This window comes from Priapulus caudatus, unplaced genomic scaffold (genome assembly GCF_000485595.1).
Source record: "Priapulus caudatus unplaced genomic scaffold, Priapulus_caudatus-5.0.1 Scaffold872, whole genome shotgun sequence".
In the NCBI taxonomy this organism is placed as follows: domain Eukaryota; kingdom Metazoa; phylum Priapulida; class Priapulimorpha; order Priapulimorphida; family Priapulidae; genus Priapulus; species Priapulus caudatus.
In genome coordinates this window covers 96372-102909 of record NW_014577933.1, presented here as the reverse complement: position 1 = coordinate 102909, position 6538 = coordinate 96372, and positions in this window count along the sequence as shown.

The following is a 6538-nucleotide window of genomic DNA, read 5'->3' as shown; positions in this document are numbered from 1 at the left end:
TATGATATATGAATACAGATGCTATTCTATAGTTCTATATTCTATATTCTGTATTCTGTATTCTGTATTTCTGGTATTCCTGTATTCTGTAATATCTATAATCGTCGATCATCCACTGTCAATCATGTTCGTTCCATAGAGTGTGAGGTGCTCGCAGAATTAGAACGATATTTTTTCCGATAGAACACGTTTTTCATCGAGTTTCATCGATATATTATATAATAGTGTATGTGTGTGTGTGATTGCTGTGTGTGTGTGTGTGTGTGTGTTGTGTGTGTGTGTTGTGTGTGTGTGTGTGTGTGTGTGGTGTTTGTGTGTGTAGTGTGTGTTGCGTGCGTTTCGTGCGTGCGTGCGTGTGTGTATATATAAATATATATATATAGCGACACATTATAAGCTTTTCCAACTCACGTGGGCATAGCGCACAGACTCTGGATCTCGCGTAGAGTCTTATGCGCGTATAACGAATCACATCGCAATATATCTCACCGTCTTTCTTGCGCATCGCCTTTTTTTACGTAGGTGGTCGCTGAGTACTGGGCAACGGACAAGATCTACCAACCTCTTTCTAAGGTGAAGATGTACTGGCCTGAGGGCGCCTCCACCCGACGAAACCTCGGTGCGGATTTCTGGGAAACAACCCGGAGTGCTTTGATAACAGTAAGCTGACACAGTCGCTTCTGCAAAAAGATAAACTGCGATGAATTCAAGTAGAAAGTCAGATAGAATAGAGTAATCAGCACAGAGTAGGTGGACGTTGGGGGAGCGAGTAGGCGGGCATCTACTCTGTGCTCGGTCGCGAATAGTGACATACTGTGACTCAAAAATGTGTGTCTGTGTGCCGCAAGGCGCTACTCTTGTTAAACACAACACAAAGGGTGTAGTGAATTGAAAGGAAAATGATGTGTGTGTGCGTGTTTTTAGTGGCTTTCCGAAATGCTGGTGGCTATAATGTGCGTCGGTATATGGCAGGAACCTTTCTTATTATATTTGCCATCTACAGGTATATATGGCACTTTACGTGGTATTATAATAGTTAACTCGGCTAGATTTCTAGTTGTGTGCGTGTGTGTGTGCGTGTGCGTGTGCGTGTGCGTGCGAGCTGTCTATCTGTTTATCTATCTATCTGTGTATCTATCTATCTATCTATCTATCTATCTATCTTATCTAATCTATCTATCGTATCTATTTCTACTATCTATCTACTATCTATCTATTCTAATCTAACTATCTATCTATTATCTATCTATCTATCTATCTATCTATCTATCCTACTATCTATCTATGCTATGCTATCTATCTATCGTATCTATCTCATCTATGCTATCTATCTATCCTATTATCTATCTATCTATCTATCTATCTTATCTATCTATCTATCTATCTATATCTATCTATCTATCTATCATCTCATCTATCTATCTTAATCTATCTATCTATTCTATTAACTTTATGCTACTAATTCTATCTATCTATCTATCTATCTAATTCTATCTATCTATCTCATCTTATCCATCTATATCATCTATCTATCTATCTAATCTATCTATTACTATCTGATCTTCTATCTAATCTATCTATCTGATCTATCTATCTACTATCTATCTATCATCTATCACCATCATATCCATTATCCTGTATCGTATCTATGATTATCTTATTGATGTTATCTATCTATCTATCTATTATTTATTATTTATGCTATCTATCTACCTATCTATCTTCTATTATCTAAACTATCTATCTAATCTTTCATCATCTAATCTATCTATACTACTCTAATGCTATCTATCTATCTATCTATCTATCTAGTCTATCTATCTATCTCTATCTATCTATCTATCTATCTATCTATCCTATGCTATCCTAGTCTATCTATCTATCTATCTACATCTATCTATCTATCTATTCATCTATCTATCTCATCTATCTATCTAAGCTATCTATTCTATCTAATAAACTCTCTCTATCTATCTATTCTATCTATCAACCTATTATCTATTCTATAATCTCTCCTATCTATCGTATCTATCTATCTATCTATCTATCTATCTAACTATCTATTTAGCTAGCTAGCTAGCTATCCATCTATCTATCTTTCTTTCTTTCTCTGTCTGTCTCTCTCTCGCACTCTCTCTCTCTCTCTCTCTCTCTCTTCTCTCTACTCGATACTCCATCCTCTCTCTCTTTGACACACACAGTGCTCTTATTGATTTTTTGCTGTTCGATACCGTTCGATACACTGCACGTGTCTCTAATAGGCTATAGCTGGAGTCTTAATCTAATACATTTACTGATATTATTTTAATTGTTTATTCATCATTTCTATGTAATACGTGTTACGCGCTTCGGGGGGGCGGGTTGTGTTATTTTTTTCGCTATCGGTTATAGAGACGAAATGCAATAGACGATAGCTGCCAGCAAAACCGCTATCAGCGCTTTTGCAATATTTGCATACTGGTGTTAATTAAATCAGCATTCAGCACGCAACTCAGCTCGCACATGTTCTGCTAACAGCATCTATGACAAATACGACATTCGCATATACGCTCTTCCGCATGACACTATTTTGTCAATGAAGATTCTCCTATGAACAAATATTGTGCGAGTCAACTTCGGTTCGGGCCTTAACAGCTGAATTCACTGCTTGCGTTCGTAAATAGCGGGCTCCTAAAACTCCTATGATGCGCGCACAACACATCCACAATATTTGGTCATAGGAAGAATCTTCCTATGACAAATAGTGTCATAGGAGAGCGTATCCGTATGTCGTATTTGTCATAGATGCTAGCAGAACAGGCTGCTGCTCAGTAGAGGGGTCGACAAACACCTCCAGTGTTTTCGACAAATGTCGGTGTTGTAGATCAATAGACGGGACAAATAGTTAATTTATAAATAATGCGCTGTTCCGTGGCTGAGATGAAACGGGAAAGAATTCCACGCAGTCAGTAGTACACACCGATATCTACTCCCGCACCCATGGCGCCCCCAGTTACTACGTCACGCATTCGGAATTTCGCCAGCTTTGACACTTGGGTGCACGTATCACGGTTCCGTATGCGTTGTCACATCATACCTTGGCAGGTGACGATATATTTGTGACGATGATCTCATTAGAGTAACTGGATTTCTAAATTGCGCCTCTAACTCTTAGACGGCTTTTCCGAAATCCAATCGTAAATCTAATTAATGCGGCAGTGATATTTAATTTTATTTAAAAGCAGACATATTTACGAATAATTATCTAGTGTTTTCCCCACTTGTACGACGGCTTAGTCCACCTAACGTTATTGCTTGAGTAACAGCAACTGTCTAGAATTAAGATAAAATGTATTAGAACCTTCGTATTCACCAAAACATGAGTAGAACAACTTTAGGCGAAGATATCGTCACAATGTGGGTTTCGGTGAATAGCCGAGAAAGTTACTTATGTGACGTCAGCACGCAGGACTAAACTGCCGTGTATACCGTGGGTGTATATCGACAGTCAAGTTTTGATTAGCAGGTTTTCGGGTAAAATTAAACATTGGCTCGCACAGAATATATTAACAGCAAACAATGCGTATACTTTTTAAGAAGGAAACTGAAACAAAAAAAGAAAATAGAAAAATAAAAAATAGAGCACGAGCAAAGAATAAAAAATAACATGTAAAGAAAGATATAGAAATTGTGTGTAAGCAGCGGTAAATCAACACGCTCCTCCCTAACCCCATCTGCTCTTGTAATTCACGGAGGCGAATTCGTGTGCTTGTTGTTGTTCTTTAGAAAGATGAAGAAAGGAGCGGAGCTGGCTGAATGTGGTGGAACGTCGCTAGTGATGGACGTTAAGATGACGACCGGCGCGAATCGGCGCGTCACTCAACTCACTCGGAAAAAACAGTAACGTATGTTTTCGTCACTCTCTCCATTCTCTCCTCACACACAGCGTCGTTCTTCGTCACCCTCTCCCATCCCTCTCCACACACACACAGTGCGTTTTTCGTCCACCCTCTCCCATCCTCCTCCACACACAACCCCAGCGTCGTTCTTCGTCACCCCTCTCCCATCCTCCCTTCACACACAGCGTCGTTCCTCGTCAACCTTCTCCCATCCTCCCTCACACACAGCGTCGTTCCTCAGTCACGCCTGCTCCCATCCTCCCTTCAGCCCACACAGCGTCGTTTTTCGTCACCCTTGTGGCTGACCCCATCCTCGTCTTCAGCACACAGCGTCGTCTTTGGTCACCCTCTCTCATCCTCCACCTTCACACCACAAGCGTCGTCTCCTCACCCTCATCCCATCCTCCTTCACAACACAGGGCAGCGTCGTTCTTCGTCACCCTCTCCCATCCTCTCCACACACACAGCGTCGTTCTTCGTCACCCTCTCCCATCCTCCCTTCACACACAGCGTCGTTCTTCGTCACCCTCCCACTCGCTCATCCACCACACAGCGTCCGTTCTTCGTCACCCTCTCCCATCCTCTCTTCACACACTGCGTCGTTCTTCGTCACCCCTCTCCCATCCTCCCTTTCCACACACACAGAGCGTCGTTCTTTGTCACCCTCTCTCATCCTCCCCTTCACACACAGCGTCGTTCTTCCTCACCCTCTCCCATCCTCCCTTCACACACAGCGTCGTTCTTCGTCACCCTCTCCCATCCTCTCCACACACACAGCGTCGTTCTTCGTCACCCTCTCCCATCCTCTCCACACACACCGCAGCGTCGTTCTTCGTCACCCTCTCCCATCCTCCCTTCACACACAGCGTCGTTCTTCGTCACCCTCTCCCATCCTCCCTTCACACACAGCGTCGTTCCTCGTCACCCTCTCCCATCCTCCCTTCACACACAGCGTCGTTCTTCGTCACCCCTCTCCCATCCTCTCTTCACACACAGAGTCGTTCTTCGTCACCCTCTCCCATCCTCTCCTCACACACACAGCTTCGTACGTTTTCCTTCTCTTTCTTCTTTCCCTCACACACAATACCGTAAGTTTACTTTCATTGTGCTGCTACTAGTACTCAATGAATAATAATAATAATAATAATAATAATAATAATAAATATATCTTAATAATCATTATAATTAAATCGAGCATGTATTTAAATGTTCAGACTCGGTTTGGTCGTAACTCTCTTGCATGGACTCGGTTAACATATAGAGAATATTTTTCGACGTCTGTTAATTAACAGGATAAGTCTTTGGAACAGCCCGACATCAACAGAGCAGTGTACACGACCACTGGATATTTCAAAGTAGGTGATAGCAAAGTTGTCGACCATCATAGATATACAACTCAGAGATATTTAGATACGCAACACAACGCAGCATAGTAACGAACGCTTGCACTCGAGCACGCGCGCCCACGTACACGCAGGTACGCTTGAACTTGCACGCACACGCACGCCCAGCCATGCACGCATGAATGTGCACGCGCACGCACGCACGCACGCACACGCACGCACGCTTGAACGTGCACAGACAGGCACGCATGCACGCAGTTTATTAAGTGCACGCAAACAAATTACTTTACAATTATTGCACAATTGAACGTTTTATTATCGACACATTATTGACCTAACACGCTTAAATTGCCGTTGCATCCTGTTTATCATTGTCGTAAGCGGTAATCGTTGATGCATTCTGCAGATCTGACTGAGGTACAAATTCATGGCGGTGAATTTTATACATAATACAAATAGCATCTCCTATATGCCATAGTACTGGGAAAGGAAACGGGCTGTAGTTCTCAATTTAAACTCAGATTGACACGAATATGTCAACAGGAAACATATAAACGCAGGCTTCTGTTTTCAATGTGTACTTTCTACGACACAATGATTTCGGGTAGGCGGACTGCCGGAGTTCGTGCAGCATGCCCCAGAATCAGTATGGCCACACGTATAGGGAGAATACTACTATTGGCGGTGTTAGGTAACCATGGTAACGCGCGTGTGTCGTCTGCAGGGACAGCTCGTTACGGTGAAGAAGCTGAAGATGGTCTCGATCAGTCTGTCGCGGGCGCAGCTTCTCGAGTTCCGAGAGGTAGGTGACAGGTGCGATTGCTGTTTCGGATACCGTTCGATACACTGCACGTGTCTCTATAGCTATAGCTGGAGTCTTAATCTAATACATTTACTGAATATTTTTAATTGTTTATTCATCATTCTATGTATACGTGTACGCGCTTCGGGCGGGTTGTGTTATTTTTCCTATTCGGGTTATAGAGACGAAATGCAATAGCGAGAGCTGCCGGCAAACCGCTACAGCCTTTTGCAATATTGCCATATGGTGTTAATTAAATCAGCATTAGCACGCACTCCGCTCGCAACATGTTCTGCTAGCATCTATGACAAATACGACATTCGCATATACGCTCTCCCATGACACTATTTGTCATAGGAAGATTCTTCCTATGACAAATATTGGCGAGTCAACTTCGTTCGGCCTTACAGCTGAAATTCACTGCTTGCGTTCGTAATAGCGCTCCTAAACTCCTATGATGCGCACAACACATCCAACAATATTTGTCATAGGAAGAATCTTCCTATGACAAATAT